Here is a 26,723-nt window from a genome sequence, read left to right as displayed (position 1 = left end):
TGCTAACAAATTGGGAGGGAAGTCCTTTCTGTAATAATTTCTTTGCTTTGCATAATATTTGAGTCTAAAGCAAACAGGTTTTTTTTTTTTTTTCAGTGTTCTGTTGATGTGTGTATACTTGATGTGCCATGTTAATAAAGCACATGAAAATTCAATAATCGGCAGGTCGTCCTCTTAACACACAGGCTTCTATTACCCAGAGCGCGCACAGCAAATGAAGAGTTCAATAATTCATAAACAGAATTCTGTACTTGGCAGAATGGAGGAAGTGAGGGTAATCCTGCCTTATAATGCAAGATCACCCTGAAGTAAAGCCCTTTAGGAAGAACAAACCTTAATAAACGAAAAGTGTCTGGAGCCACTGATCTTTTTGTTTCAGACAGACAGCTCCTCTGTTATTACTTTTCAGACTTGTTTTGATCGTTACAGCTTGTGTCGCTCTCTTCAGGCCCAGCATCCTCCTGGTGTGCCAAGGTTTTGTTCCTATGCTTGCTTTTGCTGTGCTCCCGCAGCCACTTTGCAGGCGTTGGGTGATGTGCTCCCCGGCTCTGACGAGCCTGCGCGGGTGACTCCTCTCTAACTGTGTCTTCCCGTTTACGTGCTCCTTTTGCCCCTCGCTCCAGGGTGTCACAGTGCGTTCGGAGGTGATGTGCTGCTTCGAGGAGGGCTCAGGGTTGCTCCCTCGGGAGCAGCGGTGGAGCTCAGGGTGGATCCCTGCTTCCCTGGCTTCCTTGGGCTGCCTGGGGACCCGGCGTCCCCTGCCTGGTCTTCCTGCCGTGCTGCCACCAAATGCACTGCCGCCGTGTAGGCGTTTCCCCGGCTCTTTGGTGTTTCTGTGCGTTACCTCGCAGCGTGGCTGCCTCAGCGTCTCTGCGTTGCCATTTCCATCTGGCCTGTCACTGCCTGCAGATGCCGAAATGTGCAAACAACTGAGTAAAATCACTCTCTTTGTACGGGAACCAATGCGTTTCTGTCATTTTTAATACAGCACCCAATTTACAATCTTCGCTATGCTCACGAAGCAGTGGAACGATACAAATTACCAGCCTCATTTATTTTGTTGCATAGTTTGTTTTGTGGTTGCGGCGCGGTGTCGGCTGAGGAGCGGCGGGCTGGCCGGGGGCTGTGGAGCATGCCTGTCCCCGCGGTGGTGAGCGCTCCCGGGCCGGCCGCCGCGGAGCCAGGCTGCCACGCCACGGCGGCGTCTCTGGTTGAAAGAAGGGCCGGCCGTGCCGTTTCATGTTGTTTCGGGTGAGTCGTCTCTTGACCGTGAAGCCATTACTGATGGCCCTGGGTGCCCTGGCTGGCCTGTCAGTGGCCACTCTGGCCCAGTGCTCGGGCAGCCCCTCGGGCTGCAGGGAGACCCCCTTCATGGCTGCCCGGGGCGGCTTGAGCGGCCCGGCACCTGGCAGGGCTCTGCCAGTCGGCGGCCGAGGGGAAGGCGGCAGCACCGCTGAGGCTGGCGGGGGTGCCACCAAGCACAGCACCAGTTGCTGGCTGCTGGAATGGCTTTGTCATAACAGCCGGCATCTTCATGGGGGGCAACACACATGGCATTCTGCTCCTGCAGCAAACCACCGGCGCCGGCTCCCCACCGGTACCGGCCCTCCGGGGTGGCTATGGCCGCTCACCTGGCATCTGTGCTGCCACCGCTGTGTGCGTGACTCCCTTGGCTTCAAGGGTTTAAACTGGTCTTCAAATTGTTGGTGCCGCTGGGACGGCTGTAGCGGCATAGATGGGATAGGGTTTTTCCTGCCAAAATGGTGCTCGGCGTTACCCGGGCAGCGGGACTGGTCAGTGCTACGCTTTGTGCGTCGACTTTTAATCTACAGGATTTAGATGTGACTCTTAATTGTGTGTGAGATTTATGAATGCAGTGTTCAATCGCATGTCTGGGAGAGTTTTTTAAAATAACAAAATGTAAATTGCTGAGCTTTTATGAAGTTTACAAAATCCTTATCTATAGGTCTATCAGTTTCCTACCAAAAGCCAGCGAGCCTTGTGGTGCTGGTCATCCGTCTGAGCAGGGTACCGAGGGAAAATGTCCACATTGGCAATTAACGTCGATTACTTAATGCATTAACTCTCCTAGGCAGAACTAATGTGGCTTTTCTTTGACTTAGCCAGCCATTTCTCAGTCTCTGTTTCAGGGAGCCGTGGGGCTTGCTTGAGAGCCGAACCCAGGAGAAGGCTGTTGTCCGCTCCCTGCACTGCTTGCGGGGGTCCGCGATGTCCCCCCCTGCAGTTCCGGGGGCCTGCAAATCCCAGGAAGGCTGAAAGCTGCCACCTTACTGTAGTATAATCGGTAAGAGAATTAAGTTTAAGGCAACCAGGGGAATTGAACTTCTGAATAAGGCTGTCCATGTGAAGATACGATGATGTTAATCTGCTCTATATTCACAACTCTTGTTAATTTAGATTAACTTTTGCCAAGCACCTTCTCGAAAATGATGACATTGGTGTGGGGAGGTGGTGTTGGCTCGTGTTTTGTCTGCAGGGCATTTGCTGCCAGGAAGAAGTTTCCACCATTTAATACAGCTATTGGAAATATTTCTGCACGTGTGGTTGTGGTGCTTGCGTTCCCCTCTCTTTGTGGCATCACCTTTTCAGACCAGGTGGCTGTTGGAGGAGGGGGTCTCCGACATGGTATTGCCAGCCTTGCCAGCAGGCACCTGTTAAACAGGCACCCAGCACAGGGGAACTGGCTGGACCCTGCTGCCTCCAACCTCCCCACATCCTCATCTACTCCCCAGCTTCCCGCATTCACAACCTTGTGCTTACAGACTGAGCATCACCCCTTGCCATGATGCGGTGCCGACAGCAGAGCTGCAGGCTCTGTGCCCGTGGTGGAGGACAGGGGCCTCTGAGCAGGTGGAACAGGAGCTCAGGGGCACGCCGACCCACCCTGGGGGTATGCCAAGCTGCCCTGGGGGGTCCCGCCTCTCTGGCCAAGGCACAGCTTGTGAGGGTTGAGGGGCAACTGCGTTGGCACCTGTGGGGAGCAGAAGGGGAAATCCAGCCTGCCAGTCAATTGGGAAATGCAGAAAGAAAAAAGTCACACATCTTATTTTTAAGTGTCGTATTTTTTTAATGAGTGCTAGTATTGGATTCTTCAGCAAAACACCTTTCCAGGCTTAATGAAATTTGCAGCCGGGCCGTGATTTAAGCCTGGTTTGTAAGTGACACTAAAGGTTATGTGGTTAAACAGTTGCTGCATCCTTTATATTGCCAATGATAACTGAGACTGTAAAAGAAAATACAAGCAATACCTGCATTAATCAGCAAATGAATTTGCTCTGCCTGTGCTAATATTGATTTTTTTTTTTCTTCATTTTTTTGCAAATCCTGGCTAATAATTCTCCTGGCAAGAGTGCTTGACAAAAAAAAAAAAAAAAAAAAATAATTTGGTCAGATGTTGTAGAGTTTTGATGACATATCAAATGATGGTTTAGATCACAGAGTATATTTGCTAGAACCCAGTTCTGAAGTTCATCTTGCCAAGAAAAATATGAAATATTATCATATTATCTGACCCGCTTGCAAACAGGCAGCAGACAAAATTGCTTCCAGGATGTATTCATTTAATGGCTTAAAACTCCTTAAAAGAGTGCTGTGATCTCCAAGGCAAAGGCTGTTGAATAGTTAGAAGAGTTACTCGCTATGTTTTATTTACCCAACTCCCAGTGCGTGTTGTGACTTCTTAGAATTTCACAACTGAACTGAGCTCAGGAGCTTCTGCTGTAATACTCAGTGCTTAAAGTCAAGCGAAAAAGAAATCTTGTTTAATATGCGTTCAGGGCCAAGCTGAGCGGGGCTTGGGGCAGCCTGGGCTAGTGGAAGGTGCCCCTGCCCGTGGCAGGGGGTTGGAACTGGGTGATCTTGAAGGTTTCTTCCAATGCAAACCATACCGTGACTCTGATTAATTGTTAAGGCTCACGTCCATGTCTGAGTGACTAGAAGGCAATAAGATCAGTGCATGTCCAACAGGGATGTATCGGCTGGTTTGTTACCCATCCATCTCCTCCCTCCCTAAAAGGTCCCAGCAACAGTCATTGGAGCTTTTGTCTCTCCACTGACTAGGAGCAGCAGGAATAGGTGGCTTTTGTCAAGGTGTCTGGCACTTTTTGACAGCACCACTCAAGCACTGTACAGAGAAGGCTAGTGGTGTTAGCCCCATCATCTCCGGATGGGAAAATTGAAGAAACAGAGCTTGCAACTAGAGGCAGGCTTGGTCAAGGTCTGAATGAGCCTCTTTTGCATTTGATGTCATTGGAGTTATTTTAATTGTAAGCTAATTTTTTACATTGTCAGACTCGATATCATCAGTGTCACTACCATGCCTGTCTGCAGCAAGGCCATTGCTGCTGCTGACACCGTGGTCATGGTGTCACTGCTGATAATTTACGTCTGACATTAGTAAGATTAATTTACTATGAAAATGACCCTCAGGAGACTAGTTCAGACACAGGATGAATCATATTTGAAAAATTGGATGTCTCATTGTTTCAGAAGTTCTAATTAACTTTTTTCAACCATCAAAAGCGTTGGATACAATTATATCATGGCTGCCAATTTCATACCAATGGGATGGCTGCAAGGAGTCAAAATCCCCTTTTGCCTTTCTGTGGTAGGTGGGACAGCTTTTGTGTTGTGCTGGGGCTGAACCGGACTATTTCCATCTCATGCATTTTCACTCTGAAGGCTGAAAAACCATGTCCTGGATAAATTTGGAGCCAAGTTTTTTTCAAACATTTTTTCATCTTTTTTCTGGAAAACCTAACAATCAAATCTTTTCCTGCTTTTTGTGAGCTCATGTCAGATACTTAGTCTGATCAAGTGCTCGTAGCTGTGTGTGGAGCCAGATGGTGCAGAATCAGAAGAAAGAGTAATTTTTTTTTGCATGAGCCTTGCTAATTTATCCCATCCGAAGGGGTCAGAGTTCAGTATAGACTGTCTCCAGCCAGAGGTGCATGAAGCAGCTTCCTTCTGAAAAACTTTGTGCAGTGCCCTTGTTATAGCGGGTGGTGATATGGACAATTAGGAGTAGAAAACATTTAAAAAGCCATTTTATGATAATTGCTAGCTCTGCAAAACCTTCCAAAGGGTGTACATTCACAGGCTGATTGCCAGGGTCTGTTTGGGACCTGGGAGACCTGGGAGAGCAGAAAAAATTAAACTAAGATTATCCTTTAAATCTGTAACTGGCTGGGTTTTCTGATGATAACTTACCTGCTTTTCTTCTTTTCTGGTGTTATTCTCATGTTCCTCACCATTTCTCCTGATGACACCTTTCATCCAATATTCTATAAAATATGATAATACAAAACTCTCAAGATGTGGAGGCAGCATAGGACCCAGCAGCAACTCTAACTAGAGAATTTCTGCCACTTAAGTATTTTTGTCTTACTATTTTGACCTGCTTTATATGCCCTAGCAGCTTCTTTCTTTAGGAAATTTTGTGTCTCAGCTGTGCAGAAAAAGCTGGGATGTCTCTAAGATACGTTTGAGTTAATATGCCTGCTTGCACATGAAAGATGTAGGAAGAGGAGAAGGAGGGTGTGACACAACCAGCAGTATGAATTCAGTCTAGTAGTCTGCCAGCAGTAGATCAAAAGAAAAGAAAAATGTATTTCCTTCTTTATTTTTGTGACTCTGGTTTGTGAAGTGGGGTCATGCAATGCTTCCAAAACACTGTTCCTTACATATCTTCAGTCTGAGACTTTGGGTGCTCAGAGCATTTACGCGGCAGACCTCCAGGGTTTGGTCTGCTTTTCTCTGCAGAAAGCCACATGTCTGCATCCTTGGGTCAACGCTGTTAACTGTCCAAACCATCACCTGAACATTAATAATGGATTCCTGAGTAAGCTTTCCAGAGCAGTGATACAACCGTAAAAAAACCCCCTCGTGTTTTCCGTGCGCTTGCCTCTGTTCTCCCAGGATGAAAAAGCACGAGCTAGCTCAGTGCAGTTTGAGTGCCAGCTTGAAGGTGTGTTTGTGCAAGGTTGCAGAGGATTTTTCTAACTTGGATTTGCTGAGTTCAGTTTGTAAGAGCTGAGGTTGGTTTTGCAAATCCTCTTGTCCCCTGTGAATTGCCATGTTTGTTGAGGTAAGGCAATAATTGAAAATGGTAATTTCTGAGTTCAGATGCCAAGGTGCTAGATGCAGGTTTCTTTCATTGGGAGGTCTCTGATGTGAAATCTCTGGTTTGAGAAGGACCATTGGGATGGGTCTGTGCCTAGCCAGTATTAACTCGTGTCTCTGCTGCTGAGGATATACGATTAAAGGAAGCTCTTAGTGTGCTCTCACCAGGACTGCTCTCCCCGCCTTGCCTTGGTCCTGCTGCACAGCTGCAGTTCAGATTTTAGATTCCTGCTTTTTCTTGCATCCATGATAATCAGCAAGGTCCTACGGATGCCAGTGCTGTCGTCTGTGCCTGCAAACTTGCCTCTCCCTGCTGGTTCTGGGGCATTGGTGGGCTTTTTGTTGCATTTCATATGTAAAAGCTCTGTCTGGACTGTATGTGATTGAAAGCTTCCCGATGGCTCTTGCTTAGAAACTTGGCATTGATGAAGCTGGAGGACAGACAACTTGTGCATTAGATTTCGTAGAACAGCTTTCTTGTTTGGAAAGGAAAAAAATCCCAAAAATGTAGATTCACAAAGAAGCGCTTGGTAGCATGTGTCAAATCCATCTGCACATGTAAAACATGAAAGGAAGGTGAAAATTGTTATTAAAATGTAAACGCCAAAGTTCTGTAATAGATGAGAGATTCAAATGACCTTGTTTCAGCAATAACTAACCATGAGATTCCCAATTTACCAGTCTATGTGTACAGTACCTCCCATTCGGCAGAGGGGAGCTCTGGCCGGCATTTGTGGGCCACCACGTGCACAGCGCCTGGGCTGCTTGTGTCCCCTGCTCCGAAACCAGGCTGTGGGCTGGCAGCCAAGAGATGTCAGTGACCTTCCAAGTTCATTTGCTTGTATTCACTAAGGCAACTCAATTGCGAATGCAGCTTTTCCCTAGCCATCTTCTGTGGAATTTTATCTGAGCTTTTGTATGGGCGTGTTAAACAAAGGCAGACATTTCTTGTCACCGAGGGACATTATTTAAAAGGTAATGGTGCCTGAAGAGGCAGCTAGGTGCCCACTAGGATTTTCTCAAAGCTTACTTTTTCTGGAAATATGCTTAATTCTTATTAATACCAGTATTTTCATCAACTTTGATTTCAGCTGGACATCTAGCTAGTTTGAAAATCTATCCAGGTGGTTATGAGTATGTATTTATACCCCAGACCCCTCAGAAGTCAGGCTTTTCCATACCGGCATGATGGATGGCAAGGGTAGGTTCCCCAGTGGATCGTTCATCTCCTGGTACTGGTCAGCCTCGGCCAGCTGCCCGGACCAGCTCTGTGCCATGTTCAGAGCTGGGGAAGAGGGGAGCACTGCAGGGGAATGAGAGCTGTCACACGCCTGGTGCTCGGTGAGGTCTGGAGAGGTTCCTCCTGGCCTGGGGAACGTTGTTTGTGTCGCACTTTGCTAGACCAAGAAGCTGTTGCAGAAGGTCTTTGATCTTAACACCCTTTAAAATCTCTTATTGTCAAAATAGCTGCTGCCTGTGGGGGAGTGTGGGAGCCAGGCACCATGCAGCAACAGCAACGTGAGTACTTGGAGCAAAGGTATTAGTGGACAATGCAATAAGCAAGTGAGCAAATGAATACCTTGGGCCATTTATCATGAGCCAGACACGCAGGCAGAGCTCTCTGCAGCTCTGTTAAAGAGAAAAATAGCTCCATGACAACTTGTCTATCAGTGTCAAGGAGACTCTCTAATTTACTGACGTCTGGAGATAGCTGCCTCTGGGGGAAGGGAGATCACGGTTATCTGCTCGGGCACCAGCCAATGCGCAGAGCATGCTGTGCGCTGTATTGAACGGTGCTGGGAGCGCTGAGGCGGAGGAAGAGCCTTGCCCAGTACATGCAGTGCTGAACATACCTTTCTCGAAAATGACTCTGGAGATCTGCCCAGATGGTGTACTACATCTATTTCTCCAATGTACCAATTAGCATTTGAGCAGGCAATGTGGATAGTTACTAGCACTTTCTCAGTGGGTCTAGTATTGGGATTTCACTACTTTATTTTTTTAAAAAAATATTGGCTGCTACTAGCTACCTGGCAAGTGCAGAGTCCAGCACCTGTGTTGCTAGGTACTGCCAGGGCAAGGAGCAGCACGGGTGACTGCAGGGCTATCCACAGCGTGGCACGTCATCTGCACCGCCGTGGTGACACTGAAATGCAGTTCCCTACCCACTGCATTGTTGCGGCTCCGCACCCTCTGTCTGTCTCTTTTCAGCTCTGGCCCGAGGGGACGGGCACCGGTGTGCTGCCCTGCAGAGGGCACGCAGGCAGGAGTGGGCTGACGGATGGTGCTGGCACGGCTCAGCGCGCTGCGCTGCCAGGTGTAGGCGGCACCGCGGTGGCTGCAAGTGGGCAAGTGAACATGTTCAAGTGGGGAAAAGAGCGTTGCAGTTCGTGTTCACCACTGATTAAGAGGCTAGTGGGAAGATGTTGCGAGAGGATGGGAAGGTACTTCAAAGTTGTTTTGGATTGATGAGTACTGATAGCATGTTTATAGGTACAGATGGGAGAAGAATCAACCACAAAGGGAACTTGGTTTTATTTATCATTAATTTTGGGTTGCTTCAACAGATGTTTGCTGGGAACTGTTTTAACCTGCTTAATTTGTCTCTGTGTAATGGGAAGCAGATAGCCTCAATTAAGAGACTGATTAGTAAGTTCTTTAATGACTTTCAATAGTTTTAGTCATTAGTACTGATACAGGACACTGCATCCTGGGATTTGGGATTTAAATATTGCATAAGATCTGAAACACATTGCAGTTGCTTGTGTACAGTGAATTTGCTACTTGTCCGCTTCCCTTCTTGGCCATGTCAAAAGTTGCCAGATATTTGCTGCACATGATTTTAAATTCCAAAGTACGCAGAAGGGTTTTGAAATGTGTGATGCCACCCACTGACCTGTCGGGTAGGGCGGGCTGTTCCCTTGGCCCTCCTTCAGTAATTCACTGTGGGAACTAATTTTGATGAACCTCAGGGAATTGGGGGCAACAGATCTCTCACCAGGAATTTACGTAAAGTGTTGAGACTAACAAGCTGGAGTTGTTCTGTTTGTTTGTTTCTGGAAGCACCTCTAGTCAAGAAGTTTACCAAAGACGAGGCAGTAAAACCTCATGTTAGCAAGTGTGCTTCAAAGGATGTATTACACACAGCCTTGCAGATACCTGGCATGTATACACTTTTTTTTTTTTTTTTTTTTTTTTAATACCAATAGCCTAGGCACACAATGCATGCTACTTACATTAACAAGGTAAACGCATAACTCATGGCTGTTGCATTTATGTTGCGTCCCTTAATGTTTTTTCATGCATCACCCCCATTAATCTATCCTGTTGGGGACCGTCCTTAATATTTGCAGACAACTTGGAAGCTTCTGTAGGCTTCTGCTGTCGCTGGGCAGCAATTACCCATCGCAAACATCCAGGTGACCAGTCCGCAGGAAGAGTTCTTTTCTTCTGCCGTGCATAGAGGCTTTTAAAATGGACAAAGCCCTAACGGAGAGCACGTCACGTTTCTGATTTTGTGATGTTGATGAGAGGGACTGTTACTAGAAATATTTGGCTGAAATGACTTGGGGTTGGCAGACACGAACAAGCTGAAGAGAGCTTTGTGGTGCCGGCAGCCATGCAGCAAAGGTGCCAGGGCAGCTGGCACTGCCAGAGCGCTGCAGAATGAGAACGAAGTGGTTGAGACAGTTGTGAAATGAAGTTTAAAAATAACATTGAAATGAAAAATTAATGTGCTCTTTTGAATATATATATGTTCAAAATAGGATACTTTGATGTTACTGAGTTATTTTGATTAATTTTTATTTTTCTGCAGCTTAGTTTTTTCAAACTTTGCATACTTCCCATTGTTCATATAAATTACGTGTGAGCAGAAAATTTTCAACAGAAGATTTCCAAGCAATGCAGAACATGGGGACAAAACACTGATATTTTTGTATCTTGCAGTGCTATTCTCTTGTTTTTTTCAGGAGCTGACATACGCACAGCAATCCATAAACTGATGAATAGAAAAGAAGGTGAGTAATCTGGACTATGGTTGTGCCAGTATTTGTGTCAAAATTATTACTAGGATGAAGTGGTCAGTTGACTGGGTTTCCATCCTCACTGTGCCCCAGCTTGGCTTCAGTTTATTTACAAAAGAAATGCATTACTGTTGTTTTCTTCCTCCTCACAGGTGTGATTCAGACTCTTGCTCAGGCTGGGATAAATTTGGTGGTAAAAACTGCAAATCATTATTAGAGGGGAGGACGACACAGTCTGTGTCCCAGAAATCCTGCAATCAAAAACTGCGACATGAGAGCACCGTCATGCAAAGACATGCTGGTAAGCCTCAATTATCAGCCGCTTTCTGGGTAATTTTACTGCCTTGTCCTTTTTCTCAATATGTTTCTCTGTGCTTATTTTTGTGTTTCTCTGAACAAGTCCTGGCAAGTACCATGAAAGCTTTTGCCCCTTGTAGTGAAATAATGGAAGGGTTTTTTTTTTCCATTGCACTGTTTTATGAGAGCATAAAATTTCATGACATTTATGGAAGTTTCTGTCATGAAACAGGTGGCTGTTAGCCTTTATTTTATTTTACTGGACTCATTTGTACACAGATAATATTAAATCTTTGTTATAAGTTTGTGGATTATGCTAAGATATTGTCTGATATTGCTGTCTGATGAACCTGAGGAATCTTTGTTGATGGTGACTAAGCAGGCAGGTATATTTATCTGGTCTAGATTTTTCTGTAGTGTTTAAATGCTCTGTATCAGATAGGAGTGACGGGACATAAGAAAGGAGAGAACTGTGAGGCTGTGGAGTGGCAGTCTGCCACTGATGGCTTGCAGATAAACTGAGCCAGCAGGTTTAGCTTCTCCCTTCCGTCTGTTCTTGTCCTACCTAATTACAGGCATGCTGCAACTCTGGGCTAAGTGAGGGGATAGTGTTTCCTTGGTGTCTGGAAAATGCTGTGGTAGCTGGCCTAACAGGTATCTTGGTGGGCACGCAGAGAAATAAGGAAGAGGAATTCAGATGACCCTAACAGTCAGGACTCTGGGTTGCCTTCTGATCCAGATGTTCCCCCATGATGCTGCCGGGGTGTTGGTTTAGCAGCAGTAAAACCTGACTCTGCACGTCTCTGCAGCTTGTATTCAGCATGTGCCAGGAAAGACCTTTTAAAAGATGTTCCACTTTCACCGGCTGGAGGGATTTTTAAAGTTTGGGGGGGCTTGTGGCTCTCTTTATGCAGAAGGCGCTTGTCAAATCATTGCCATGATTAGGTGGTTGCTGTGAGTGTCCCATGTTACGCTGAAACCTGCATTTATGCCCCCCTGTATTTATGGGCACCTGCTTTAGGTGGTCACTGGTGTTAACAGGAGATGAAATCTCGTTCCCTGGGAAATGTCCTCTCTTTTGCATAATCCTTCACTCTCTTAACAGGCAGCCACCTGCCTGGCATGCTTTGGCCACCTGTGGGCCTGCCCAGCTGTGTAAATTGCATTGCAATCAGCATGGCAAGGCAGCTCGGAAGAGGCACCACTCGGTGCCGGCAGATTACTGTGTAACATGTTTTCAAGCCATTGACTTTTACATTGCAAACAAAGTCTTTTTATTTGACCTTTTAAATGCTCTGTTGCAAAACGCAGAGGAGGTGCAGTGACAGTGTGTATGTGGAAATTGCTTTCATGCTGATTTTTGGTGTACTTTGGCCCATTACAGTCTTACAGAGGTTTTGTCCGTTTTACTTTTTCTTTCTTTTTTTTGGTAGGGGGTGATTCCCTAGCGTGTCCATTATTAACATGTTTAACTCCAATCCATTAATGGCATCCCTGGTGGTATTCCCAGCAGATACATCTCTAGGGCTGGAAGGAGTGACAGGCCTGTCATCTCACAAGATGCATGTTCCAGCCCTCCTGCAAGCGTTCCTTGCTTCACTGCAAGTCCAGCACATGTGCCAGGGTCAACTTTTCTCCTGGCATCTTATCTAGCACAACTGATTAACGTTTCCCTTTATGCCATCTAGCTTGCCCTGTGCTGCATGCAAGCTGAATGCTATTTTTTGTCACTGTTCCTGAGCCCTGACTGAGGTTGCTGCTTTACCTGGGTATTACCTGACCACGTGCTTGGAGCCACAGAGAGATGAGCCTGGGAAGGGCTGCTCCAGCAAAACACTTAAGTACACACTTAATATAACTACTCTGGCGCTTTAAAAGGTGTAAGGTCAAACACTGGATCAGTGCCTTGTTTTGTCTAGGCAACAAGCTGCTGGGGAACGATTTTGATTTCATCAGATGCCAGAGCTCAGGTTGTCCTTGCTTCTGCCTGTAGTCTCTGGTCACACCTTTTCCCCTGGATCTCTAGTGAGGCTTTTCGAACAGTCACCATGCTTCTGCTGTCCTTGGGATACAAGCATTGTGAATGTGGTGCCTGCAGACTCGAACACAGCAATCCATTCCCATCATCTGTGAAATGCCAGGCTGGCAAATTAAAGCCAGGGCTTAAAAGGAAGAATTGAGAAGAGAACTTTAATGCTGCTTGGGATTGTGAGATTCGTCTCTGTTCAGCCTTGGAGTAGTGAGGCCTTGGACACCTTGCAAAGGGGAAGGAAGAGGGAAGAAAGCTGGAGCAGGCTTTCCACTAGAGCATCTTTGGGGATGAAGAAAACCTAGACTCAGTTCTTTATTCTGAAACAATTTTATATCCCGATTCTGAACTTTATTCCAGACAGAGACTCTAATTACATGTTTGCAGAGTTATGCAATTCCCATCATCTGTATGATTAACTGCGACTGAAAGACACTGACTGACTCTGCAGCCTTCTTGCTCAGCGGCTCACCCCAGCTGCAGAGGTCCAGTGCCAGGCCTGCGGCCAGCTCCCCCCATCCCAGGCGATGCCCGCGCTGTCGGGTTCCCTCCTCTTCCTCGGGAGGCCAAGCGGCAGTCCTCTGTCACCACCTCTCTCTGAGCAGCCATTCTTGTGAAAAGCTTCGGTTTTAATACGTCAGCTTATTAAACTGAAATGTAAGCTCGTTGTGTAATTAGAAAGGTGCCAGGCAGCTCCGGCGCTTGGCCGTCTCTCCCTCTGATGCAGCCACGTGCTGTTCCAAGTGTGGTCTGACAGTGGCTGCGGAGCCCTGGCCAGCACGACCCGCTGGAGCTGGCGCAGCAGCTCAGCGCCCAGGGCAGGCGCAGCACAGATGTTGCTGACTTTCACTCATCAAAGGCTTATTATTAACAAGTCCTCGGCTGGGCGCGGGCTGGGGGGGTTCTCTGTGCTTCAACAGAGCGACAATAGCTGCCAGGAATCTCACTTGCTGGGGATCTCAAAAGAAATAGAAACCAAGTTCGAAAAGAAAAATGCTGTTTAACACGATATGACAGATGTATTTGCACTAGCAGAATTACGTTGTGTCTTGTGCTTATTTCCACCGGACATCAAAGGACATGGAAGGTCTTGGCTAAGAGATTAGAAGTGTGGCCACAGTGTCTGAGGAGTTATTTTCTCCTCACCACGCGCATCCACGTTGTCTGGCTGGACTGTAATCTTAATTAGTTAGGTGGGTATAATCCAAGAACGAATCCTCAGTGCGAAGTTAAGCTGGTATTGATAAACTTAGGCTTGGATAATACCATTTAATGTGGTAGATGTGTGGCTGGTGAGCACTGGCTGTAGCATGGCCGCACGTCTGGGACCTGATCCTGTTATGACCCTGAGGATGAGGACAGCAAAGTGCTCTTTTTTTGCCTCGGGCTTTCTGGTAGATTAAGCTTTGGTTTCTCAGTTCACTGCTAAAAGTCAGGCAGCAAAATACCTGGTGTTTGGATATTAACCAGGTTTTGAATGTTTCAGCTGAGTGCTATTAAAACAGGTAAACAGGAGTAAAGCAACACAAGGCTTCCGTTTGCCTATAGATATTAACGGCAGAGTGATACTGAGCCAAGTCTTCATTAGAACTTCCAGTTTTCCTACAAATGGTGACAATGGGTAACATTTACAGCTTCTGTTTCAGTTCTCAGGTAGGAGCTGTGTGTATTTTTTTTCCAGCTCTACCAGAAGTCAACTGTTCGTTGACTTACTAAAATACGTTTTTCCTCCCTGCGAATCTTGCCTCCTTTTGCATCCTTTCACCAGCATGATTGCCACAACTACCGAGACTGTTTGCAATGGAAGTCTGCGTGTGCTGGACACTTTTGTTGTGGCCTGGATGCTGAAAGACCTGTTGGTTCTTACAGCTTCACTGTATCTGCTGCTGTCATTTAAATGTTTTATGTCAAGGCTGGCAGAAGCACTTGCTTGTGTTTCATGTTTTGTATTTCATGGGAACACTGCTTGAACAAAGCACGCAGCTAGAATTTTTTGAAAGGAATAGTTATTTTGAGGGCCTACATTTCCAAAAAAAAACCAACCCCAAAACCTGTGGAGGCATTTTTAAAGGACCGAGGACATATGTTACCATTGTCCAGGTCGGACAACCCAGGCCTGTTAGTTGAAGCTGCAGAGCAACTTTAAATTGTCCTGGGAGCAAGCAGGGTGAGAAAGAAAACAAGCTATGCACTAACAAGAAGCCAGGTGCAGAGCAAGTCCTGGGAACCGCGAAATCAACACACTCTCCTTGGCACACTCTGATCAGGCGCCTGCAGCACGCTCACCGATCAGCGACACGGACGCCCGCGTGGCCAGAGACTTTTATCCGATCACCTGTGTGTAAAGTCGGGTGGGCGGTCGGTTAAAGTTATAAATATAACCTGTTTGTTTAATAAAGTGAGCGCGGCATGTAGCCATATTGGTGTGACTGTCGTGACTTGGCCGACTCTCCACGGGGGACCCTCTTCGAAAACCAACCAACCAACCAACCAACAAACCCCACCAAAAAACCTGAGAAACGACATGCTGAAAAAGTTGCAAGCTGACCACACAAAGCAGTCAGTCATTTTTGGAAATCTTGACTAGCAGTATTTTGGCTTGTTAGGCACATCCCAGTTTCCATGTATCAGTGCTGTATCCAGAAGCCAATATGTGATTTGATCACTGAGAATTAAGTCAATACACAAATGTGTAGAAAACTCGGCCAAGGGGAAAAATCAGTCTTTACAGCAACCGTAAAAAGGTGCTGGCTTATTTATTTGCATCGTCACTCGAAGAACGTTGGCAGAATCACATGTAAAGTATTAAATAGATTGTGGCTGAAAATTACATTGCAAACGCCCGAGGAAAGTTTTTCTGTTAAAAAGTAAAATAAAGCAAACACAGGAAAGAAGGTCTGGGAGAAGGAGCCACAGGAAAGCAGTAAATCTGCAAAACAGAAGGGTAAAGCACACTGTCCAAAATACCTCATTCGAGATTTATGGTGAACAATAGTTAAGTACTAATGAAACAAGGCACTCGGTCTTTAGCTGACTTCACTTGTGTTTAATGATTCTCCTTGGACTACAAGATGAGACCTTAATGATCTTAGTGTGTAGCTAAAAATTAACTTCAGTAATCTATTCTCAAGCCTCTTTCTGACTGGAAAGGTTGAGAGGAACCTTGTTCTGCAGCGAGGGGAGGATCTGGTAGCGAAGCCTCATGATGGCCCCGCTCTTAGGCTGCGGCACGGAGCACAAAACGCAGCTTCTGCAGTGGCAATGCTGGCAGAAGTGCAAACAAGGAATTACAGTAATCCTATCTAGATGCTATTAAACTGTGCAACTGCTTTCAGAACAGCAAGGGACCAGGTGGGATTTAGTCCAGGAAATGTTTATAGGATAGCAAAAGATTGTTTCAGTTATATTTTAATATGCAAGGCTCTTACCTCTCTTCTGACAAGCATAACTCCTTGACTTTTTGCAGATGTGTAACATGGATATAGTAATCTCTGAAAATATGTTCTGAGTAGGTAATTATTTTCCTAATTCTATAAGGATAAGAGAAAGAAACCAAACCTTAGTTATGGTTAGGATTCTGGTTTCGCCAGTCAGAGCTCCCCTTCCTCTAAAACATCATGTACAATCTTTTCAACTGTTAAGGGCCTGTCAAGAGAAATATATAAAGATGTGAAGTAACAAGTGGAATGGCAACATTGACCGTTCCTCAGGATGATCTTGTTAAAAGATACTACTGACATACATATTACAAGTTTTTATGGAGAGGGATTTTTTGTAACTGTTACATCAACACCTATGATCATTGTAGCAGAAGAGACCCAGAAAGATTGATTTCTTCTGCAGGTTTTGAGTCTCCTTATTTTGAGCACTTAATGCTGTGATGTTTCTGTCTCTCTGTTTCTCAGTAAGGCTGTTGCTGTGCCTTATGCACATGGAATCCCTCCCTGAGTCTAACGGGCCAGCATCCATGACCAGGGCTAGGTGTGTGGGCGAGAGCTCTGCTGGTCTGGAGCCAGAGTTAGTATTCCCTCATTTTTTAAAGATAGTATTACAAGGAAGTTATTTTTTTCACTAGGGAAATAGGATGATAAGGCAATAAAAGCGGTGAAGAGACCTGTTACTAATTGTGGCAAAATGTGTACGTGGAATAACCTTACCTAAACGTGCTGAAGTTGGTTGTTCTGAGTGGAAGCTGAAGGTCAGGAGTATACTTCAAATTGTTCAGCTGGCCAGGAGTTAAGAACTGTGTCCTGGCCAGCCCTTCAGCCCTAAGTGAAAGTACCTTCCTGTGGTGATGCTGGTGTGGACTTTGGTGAAGGCCCACCTCTGGAGTGACAGCTGGACCTAGGTGAGAGCTGCATGCCAGGGATGGACAGCTGGAGAAGTCAACATGAGGTTGAAACAGGACAGGTAACATCAGAAAGCAGGAGAAGACAGAGGCATACCTCAACATTAGCTCTATAATTGTTCTAAAAACCGGTTCTTTATTTGGGCAAAGTGAGAAGGATTATTTGTAGCAGCTGAATGACAGCCTGCTTGTTTTGATTTGCTCTGGCAAGAACAAATATATAAGGACACATTAACAATGGGGAGCTCTCAAAACACTTGTGTATGTGTGTGTATAGGATAGTGCCAGAGAGACTGGGCATGTGCTCATGCGTATGTGCGAGGCAGCGAATTCCTGCCACCAGTCCTGGGAACCTACAGTACTTTGTCTCCAATCGTGCAGCCTCATCAGCCTTGGGCATGTGGGACATGGCTGTTGGAAGTCTCTGTGGCAGTGTAGTAGCCCCCAGGAAGGAGCCCTGGGTCTGGAAATGGATGCTGCGAAAGGTCTGCTGTTCCCTGCTATTTTTGCTTGTTTATCTGGTCAGCGCCAGCCTATTTCGTGGGCAGCTTGTGCTTGTCTCAAGGTATTTGGATTTGATAATCTGATCAGTGCCAGTCTGTTCTTGGCTTCTCTGTCCACCTGCTGACTCCCTTGTGTTACCCTTCTGGTGCTCCATCCATCTGTTAAGAATTTACTTATAAAATGCATTAAAATAAATCACTATGTTTTTATATGCGTAGGTATCCTGTTTCCAGCATTTCAAAAATCGTAATAATTAACTTTGTCTGTTAGTAACAGTATCATAAAGTCTTTCATTTTGCCATTAGTGATTTACAGGGAATGCCACGATGCTCAGAAAACAGCCTTTTAACATTCAAATTTGGTGGCTTTCAGAATTCGTTTTATACTTTGTTGTCGGGTAATACAAGTTTTCAGGCCAGGTGCACGTGCTGAACACTGTTATCAAAGAAATATATTCAGATAGAGGGTACAACAACAGCTTCCATCAAATTACTGCTTGACTGTAAAGAAGATCACAGCTGGGACCTGGGACAATGGAAACACAACAGATCCAGACATTTTTTAGTTTCTGGGCTATTGATTTTTCCATGGGGGAGGATGGGACGACCGTGCAAGGAGAGAGGGCTGTTTTTCATCCCCTGCGGAAGCTGTTCTGAGCATTGTTTGTACCAGCACGAGTCATGCGAGAGCTGCGGGAACCTGAACAGGCTGACGCCACCACCCCAGCTGCTCAGGCAGGGCCAGGAGACCGGGTGCTGGCTGAGACCTGCGCTGATGGGCTGGAGGCCACGGGGGAGGCAGGCGGTGCTGGACCTCCTTCCCAACCTACGTGGAGCTCCCCCGAGCAGCGGGAGCAGCGCCTGGTGGGGTGGCTGCTGAAGGTGTAGCTCTGTAACCAGCAAACCGTGAAGATGCAGGAGAGGAGCAAGATGTACCGGAGGCAAGGTGGAAGCTGGTGATGGGCATGCTGGCGTTTGGAAGCTGCTGGAAGGCCATAGGGAAGCTTGGCGGCTGAGTAGCTCGGATCCCCCCATGCCCCTTGGCGTGGGTTTCTGCTGCTCATCACCACCGAGCTTCCAGCCCTTTCCAGGGACTGACCCTGCAGGGGGGCAGGCTGAATACAGCGTAGTCGATGCCATTTTATCTTCTTGTTGAATGCTTGCGAGCTGTAGTTTATTTAAATGAAGCCTTTATCTGTGACATACCAGTTAAAGCCATAACATTATGGGAAAAGAAGGGCGGCTTGGCTGATCCAGGGATTAAAATCTTTTAATGTTATGTCCCAGACAGTGAGTAATGTGATACAAAAAGATTCCAATGCATTCAGCAAAGCCAACACAGCAAGACCTGAACAAACCCCAGAGGACACCAAAACAACCATATAAGTAAAATATAGGTCAGTGTTTTCAAATTTGGTGTAAGTCCTTTTTGTCTAATTAATCTATATCTATCAATATGTTAATGAGGAGGCGGCACAGAAAGCTGACTGCCACTGAAAGGTCCCCAAGGCTGAAAGAAAACAGTCTCAGCTTGTGGCTAATTATTTTTTTCCTTAAAATTTATTGCTCTGGAAGATAAGCAAACATGGTGTTTATTTGACCTATGCATCTTGTACCAGACTCTTTCCAAATACCATTCTTTAACACCACAATTAAAATTACAGAGAAAGAAGAAAATGCTGCTGAAAACAGCAGCACAACAGTGAAGAAAAGAGATGAAGATGGCTTGAAATTACAGCAGTTGCTGCATCAAGATGTTCATCACCCTGGTCCGTGGCCATGCAAGATATGGGCTGAGTTTCCAGCCCTGGTGATTTTCCTCACGGGTCTCATGACATCTGCTGTTTTCTTCTTGAGAACCCAAGCCTGGAAGTGTGTTGCTAAAGGACAGTCTCAGCTTTCCTTTATGAGGTGCCTCTGCCTTATTTTCCAGGGCAGTAAGGCATGGCCCCGGGACCCCAGGGTGCTCTGCAGTGGCCATCTGCTGCCCTTGTCCGTCCTCTGGCTCGGCCAGCCCCGCACGCCTGGGCAGCATCGGCCTCGGTGCGGGGCTGTGCTGAGCAGGTGGCCCCACGGCCGGCACGTCACGTCACCGCGCCCATGGGGCTGCGGGCGGCTGTCCCCAGGCGCTGTGGCTACCCGTGCCTCATGTACAGCTGTACTTCCCTCACCAGGGTAGCCTGTGATCCTTGGGGAGCTGTCACGATATCTGATTTATGCAGGAGTCTGTAATCAACTTCTGATGGTTATTTCTGTAGCTGATAGGAATGTAAAATTTCAGATAACAAATATTAGTAATGATAAGCAGAATCTCCGATAAGAACACTCCCCCCCCCCACTAAATAGGAAGACTCTGCTCTGACTGCTGCAGCGCCTCTGCCCCTTGCTGTCAGAAACTTTCCTGAAAGATGAATTTGTGGAATAGAAGTAGGCTACCAAGACTGAAAGTGTCATCACTAGACACAGACCTTGTTCTTCCCAAGCAGTTAGGTTGGTTGTGTCTGTGTCCGGTGACTCCGTTTAACCTAAGATGAGTCAAAGAGGGGGGCCTTTCTGGTTTACATTGTGTTGCATCTTTGGGAAACCAATTTAAAATTGATGCCCAGTCAAAGCTCCTGGCAATGATGGTGTTAGCTACTGCACACAGCTGCTCCCACGAGTGACTGACACGGGGTCTTTGATCATTTTGTTGATGCTTTTGAAATGCACGGCTTTTCTTCTTCCACCCTAACGGCTTTATAACTGATTCATAATCTCACTTTTCTGAATGAGGTTAAGGTATGGCTGAATATGTTGCTGAGTAAATGGCTTGCTTGGCGGTGTATCTATTAGGCTTGAAAGAAATTATCACTGACTCGCCTAAGAAGAGGTTTAAATTTCATATAATAGAGGATATACATCCCGATGTGCATGCTGTTTATAATGCATTGGTAGAATTTATTATAGGAACATCCAGACCTCTTAAACACGCACTAAATTTAACTTTAAAGCAATGCTAATTCAGGGGGAAAAAACGGTAAGCATCATCTGTCGTCAATTTGATAGTCTGTGATATGTGTAACCAATTGTTCTTATTTACATTAATTTGCATTGTGAAAAGCAATTTTACAGTTTCAGTCAGACTTAATAGGCAATTTGCAGCTCACTGCCTAATGGCGTAGTTACTTAAGCCTGCCCCCAGGGTGCTTTCTAGACCTGTTATGAGACTAAACCTTTTAAACGTTCAATTGAACATCTTAAAAAGTCAAAAAGTCTTTAGCTATTAGACCTGGTTCATACTTGCCTTGTCATATTAGATATTATTGCTACAGATGCCCTTTGATTCAGATATTTTTTGCCCTAGACTGCAGAAGTGGTGATTTGATTCTACAAAACATTGTGGCATGAATGGTTCCCCCTGCCCCCAGAGGCACTTTGATGAAGGAAGAAGGTCAAGGTAAGAATGTCCTGGCCAGCCTTGCACCGTGGCATTTTGTGGATCTACTAACTTCATTTAATGACTGGCTTTTCACCAAGGCTTCTCATCATAATGACACGTTTCCGCATTTACGAAAGCATGAGGCATCTTTGGTAGGTGTGATAAAAGCTAATTTTACAAGAAGACCGAATGAAAGCCGTTAATTCCCAACAATTTTACTTTGGGCTGAAGATACTGGGGCAAACCAAAACCCAAAATATCCTACATTGGGTGATGCTGCAGAGGCTGTTGTGGTTTTTGGCACTCTCAGAGCACTACCCTAGGAAAGGTTCTTTGCCCCAGCAAGTTACATTAGGGGATTGCAATTCTTCTGGTGATATGTATGTTTGATTGTTGAAGAAGCACTTTGAGAAAGCATATAAGCAGTCCTGTAGGGAAGGTCACTGGTTCAGAGTGTTGCAGATGAGGGACAAAGCAGCAAAGACCTCAAAAGACAGAGCCTTCTTAATTCCTTACTCTGGTTGCGTGCAACAGGTCACGGAATGTTTTAAGTTATGTATGGTAAGAAAAATGCAATGTACACGAGACTGAAGCAGGTTGCTGACGGTGGATGGAGTGAGCAATGATCGTGGTTGTATCTCTGGCCTTTGTACCTAGTGGGTCATGTGGAAGTGTCAAGTGGGAATTAGTTTTGTAGGAGTTACACAAAAGATAGGGTTGGGATACTCACTCGTTTATGTGAAGATATTGACAAGTTTGAGATCACAATGAATCAAGACCTATGTTGTAGTTTGACAGCGATCCTCTTTCATATTCAGCAGTGTTCATTTCCAACACGCTTCCAGATGTTGAGATATTTGTTTCTAACCCATGCTGATATCACTAGATATATGCACTTCACAACAGATTATGGAAATGTGTGAATGTTATTGGATTTCTGTCTTCTCTAATATGCTAGAGCAACTAAATGGCATTTTCTAGGAAAGAATATTGTGCCACACTGAACTAATGTAATACCACCATCCTTCTTCTTTAGGGGTCTGCTTTATTTCTACAAGAGGGTGTTTTACTTCAAAAGTTGTCACAATTCACTTCACAGTAGTATACTAGAGAGATCCAAAAAAAAATTGCTGTAGCTCTGTGCTGCTCGGCATATCTTGCTTTTGCAGCATTGTGCAGAGCGTGGAAAGATAGTCAAGGAAAGTCATGTATCAAATCACGCCATGTCATAACGCAAAAAGTCCCTTATCTACAATAAGCTCAAAGTATTTGAGCCTGTGAATATCCCAGCCAGTTTAGCAAAAAATAGCTAAAGTAGAATTATGCTTTTGTAATGTTTTTCAGCTAGATCTGGCTAGTTTGAGGCCATCTGAGCTTTGTGATGCATGGAGGTGGTGTAGATAGCCTAGGCAATCTGGTACTGTCTATATTTGTACTTCAGAATAGCAGTGATCTAACCTATTTTCAGTTTTAAACCTTTTTTTTTTTTTTTAAGATGGCCTTTGCTGTTTTCTCACTGTGACATAATTAAAAAGCACAAAAGTTCAGAAATCACAAGTGTGAGAGGTTGAAGACAGCCTTTTAAGATGGGAGGTATAGGACATTTTCACAGCACTAGCATGGATCTCTGCTGGTTTTCAGAGGTTTGCTTGTAACACAGCTAATATTTTTAGCTTTTTATGAAGAGGAGTGACAATGACAGATGCACACAATGTGAACTGTGTTCTGTGATTAAGGTGGTGTTAGACCTCAGGCAGGAAGATAGCTGGAGCTGCTCTCCCTCCACCCTTGCCCTGGATGGCCTTGGTTAGGGTCTGACTTACCCCACCGGGGCCTCGCCAGAGCCCAGGAACCTCACAGGTGACTTTGCTGTTGTCCTCTCCCATCAGCTACTACTGGGTAATCCTGCTGCAGAGTTTGCCACAAAACCCACCAGGGAGTAATGTTTCTTTTCAACCTGCTCTGGGTTGTTCCTCTGCACTTACCAAGAAGTCCATACCTAGTGGTAAAGGCTGGTCATCTGAGACAGCCACCCACGACTAAGGTTTGATTTGCTCCCCCCCGACCCCAGGGTGTCCACTCAAAATCCTAAGGGCATTAGGAGCAGTCCCTGCTGTTGACCACACATTTTAGAAGAATGTTCTTACGGAACTGCCGCGCAGTCTTTGTTCTACTTCCCAGACACCCAACTCTCTGCAAGTCTCTTGTAAGTCAGTTGGCTTTTGTGTTTCAAAGTCTATATTCTCCAAAAGGCAAGAGGTAATATTTAAGAAAATAAAAAAATCACAATAATGGAGGATTTTGGACTAGTTGAGATCTTTTACCTTTAAATCAATGAATGACAAGGACAGTTTCTAGTTTGCTGCAGCACAGTGCAGACTCAGAGTTGTTTCTTGTTTATTAATGTTTAGTAAACAGCAACCTGCAGATAGAAGATGGTACTTTACAGACTAGTGCTGCTATGTACCATGCTAAGACTATTTTTTTTAATCTTTCATTGATTTTTGCAAGATGGGTTTTATCAGCTGAGCTGCATACCCTCTGGGTTCATGCTGAATACTGAGTGTATTCATTAAAGCGTAGAGAAGAACTCAGGAAAGACATTAGTCCATTAATCACTTGCACGTAATGACCTTCATGCCTGTATCTCGAAGTGGCCAGCCGTGTCAGCCTAAGTAGCAATGCCAAAACACGTTAATTCTCAGCCCAGGTGACACAGGACAGCGCGCTCCCCGGAAGTGGCGGCAGGAGGAGCAGCGTCTTGCGAGAAACGGGGTGAGGGTGCAAAGAGATCGTCCCAAAGCGTAGGGGGTATGACCAAGAGCAAAGAACCGCAGGAGCACGGTCAGTCCCAGCTGTCCCTGGCAGCCCCTGCCACTGTGCCCATCGGTGCCTGTGCCAGACCTGGCCCTGGCTGCGGGACCTGGGGTGCCCGTGGGTGCAGCACAGCGCTGGGAGGTCCTCACCAACAGAAGAAAGTGATGTTCTTTAAAGTGCTGATATCCACAGAGAGAGGAGTCTAGAATTCTGATGTACTGAAATTAACTCCTGTACAGATTACTCACAACTTACTTGCACAGACTGTTACGTGTGTAGAGTCCGTTTCAGTGGCTAGGAATGATAATTAAGGCAAAACAGAAATCAAATGAACAGGCATGTTGTGCTGTCAGTGATGATGCCAGTGTTTAAAAACTGTGGTTACAGCACAGAACAAGGCAGAACATATTTCTTTAAAAGGAATTACATACAAAAGCATGAAAACTTTTCTGCAGCTATTCTGATAGCAGAGTGCCAAGACTGTCTGCAAAACCAGGACAAACAACTGTAAGAAGCTCTTCAGCTTGAGTGAATTTTCTGTTGGTGCTGGTGCCTTGTGAGAGTGGGCTGCTCCAAACGTGGTGGGACCTTGTGAAGAAGAGACTATGGCCTGTTGTAGCTGCCAAAACCAGCATCTCGTGTTTTTCTTCTCCTTTTCCCCTGTTGTGGTGCTTTGGCAGGGCTGGGAGATATGTTACAAATTCAAATCCCCAGGTGAACACAGGATGAGTTATCTCATGCCAAGGACTGATGTTGTCAGTGGAGGTCTGTTGATGTGGGCTAGGTGTGGCAGGGAGAAATGAGGGGAGACCTAACCAAATGCTGACCTTTCACTGTGGCAGCATCCCAGGGGAATCCGGAGAGGGCAGTGCTGTGCCCTGGGCTCACACGGGGCTCCGGGCAGAGGCACCGGCAGGTGGGAGGGGCTGGACAATACCTGTCTGCTGAAATAACCGTGGCCTTGAGCACAGGAACATTGTCAAACGGGGCTGTCTGTGGCTGAGATCACTTCTTTCCCACTTGAGTAGGAATGCATCAAATTGCTGCTAGGAAACAGCCTATGAGCTGTTTAAGTGATATAAAAACACTTTTTAATTTATCCTGAAATGATACACTGAAAATCCTGATCGCACTGACTGCTTTTGATTTACTTTTCTTTCTCATTCTTAGTGCTGTAATACTTTCCAGAAAACTCCAGTGTCTAATTTGCCAGTTCTTTGTTTTCATCTACCAAATCTCTGCTAGACTTTGAAAAAAAGAGGTGACTCTATCAGCTTTGTTGGCAAGGTTTAGTTAACTGTCCCCAGAACACCCACATACGAGCAGCTTGTCTCTGGGTTTTTAGTTGACTGCTGAGAAAGCTGCTTTATGACAAAAGTATGATTAATGATTGCTTTTGCATGTTTCTTATAAATGAGATGCTCTGTCACTAAATAAATACAGAAATAAATGGACTGGGTGTAAAAGAACACGTTTTTCACCAAAAATGGCATCCTTAGTTGTAAATTTTAACAGATGTCATGAAACCAAAGATACTATAATCTATTACAAAAAGCCTTTGAAGTTCCGTTTTAATTAATTTGCAAAGGCATCAGGACTCTCAAAAAGTAAATGGTATGTGAAGTGTATCTCCAGGACGGCTTGAATGTAATGAGGATGTGATGGGCAGGGCTGGAGAATGGAAGTACCAGAGAACACAAGCTAAGAGCAGTCACTACTGTGGCAAAGCATAGTTGATATTTAGCAAAGCAACCCTGGCATGGAAAGCAACTGTGAAAAAATTCCTGCCGCTCCTTTAAAAAAACCTTATTCCAGCAGTGCAAGAGGAAAGGCTCTGAAGCTGAGCTTAACAGAGGCAGGGAATGGTATATGCTGGGGTAAGAGTATGTTCGCATAGAGATGATGAATGTCATTTAAGTTGTTTTTCCTGGGTGCTCTTGCTCTTGACCAATGTCAGTGGCTCACAGCACACTTGTGGGTTGCTGTCCCCACTCCCCAGCACAGCAGTGTGGGGCAGTGGGGGCAATGTGGGGCAGGATGCCCGCTGCCTGGCCAGCTGGACCTGCCCCGCACTGGGTAGCGCAAATGGGGCCTGTCAGGACGGCTGTAAAAATAAATGCTGTGAAGCTGCCCCAGAAGCAGCACCCTCCCAGACCAAAGTTCCAGTTGGCCCCCAGAGCCAGGTGAAAGCAGGAGCCCCAGCACCAAGAGGGCGCTCGGCATACTTTGCACAAAAAGTGCAATGCCTTGAACTTCTGATGGTGGTGATGCCTGTGAACCTCAGTCACATATCTCAGGTGGAGCATGAACTCGGACCAGCCAGAACTAGGTCTGGGACAGTTTTCAGCTTGTGCCCTTCCCGCGCTGCCCAAGGTGGATGTTAGCATTGTCAGGATTGCTGCGTCTTTGCAGTCTTCAGACCAGCTCCGGGGCTGGTCCTTAGGAAACGCAGCGTGGCTTGTTCGGTGCGTGGGTGTTGGTGGGCAGTCCATCGCGCGCTGCAGACGCCTTGCAGCTTTTCTTTTCTGGAAAGCTCTGACTGAATGAAAGGAGACTGGGGCTGTAGCAGCTTTGTCTCCAAATATTTTGTATTGGCTACGGATGGAGCTCCTGCTCGCTTTATAGCATCGCTGTTTTTTGAGTGAAGGTAACCATATGCTGTATTTTCGTAGCATGTGTTTCCATGAGATTTCCGTACCAGAGCAGATGGGCATGCTCCAGTATGGCAGAATTATATCTCTGTGGCACCGCTATGAACCCCAGTGTGTAACCACGGAGTAGATGGCACTTCATGTTTGTGTATGATAAGCATGTTTTAAATAGGTTTGCGATTCCCCTAACTAATATAAATTCCAGTAATATCTGAAATCCCAGTTGCATGCCCACTACTCACTGGCTTTCCAGTTTTGTATTATCATTCTTTTTGCTCCTATTGATGCCATTGTCGACTGTGTCACTACTAATGCATTATGGAGGTCTTCCAGCCTGCTGTAGATACATTCTTACAAACTCTTTACTGTGTACTTGGTCATGGAAGCTCAACGAAGCAGCAGCACAGCAGTCCCAGGTGAGTCTGTCGCCAGCTACACCTTGTCCTGCCTATGTTCAACACCCTGTTCCTCTACAGACTGAATAGCGGGCAAGT

The 26,723-nt window shown here is 45.8% G+C and overlaps 1 long non-coding RNA gene across 3 annotated transcripts in view; it reads left to right on the top strand.

Moving 5' to 3' along the window:
• Window positions 1-26,723, top strand: part of LOC121095559 — an 88,469-nt gene that overhangs the window by 36,663 nt on the left and 25,083 nt on the right. For 2 of the 3 annotated variants that reach the window (XR_005830149.1, XR_005830148.1), the window contains 3 exons: window positions 10,113-10,160; window positions 10,319-10,467; window positions 20,687-20,779. This is a non-coding gene — a long non-coding RNA (uncharacterized LOC121095559). Of the gene's footprint in view, window positions 1-10,112; window positions 10,161-10,318; window positions 10,468-11,973; window positions 13,686-20,686; window positions 20,780-26,723 lie in introns of all 3 variants that reach the window. The other variant, XR_005830147.1, reaches the window with a different exon arrangement.

The sequence above is a fragment of the Falco naumanni genome, chromosome 11 (genome assembly GCF_017639655.2).
Source record: "Falco naumanni isolate bFalNau1 chromosome 11, bFalNau1.pat, whole genome shotgun sequence".
Lineage (NCBI taxonomy): Eukaryota > Metazoa > Chordata > Aves > Falconiformes > Falconidae > Falco > Falco naumanni.
This window is presented reverse-complemented; position numbering and strand designations above follow the sequence as displayed.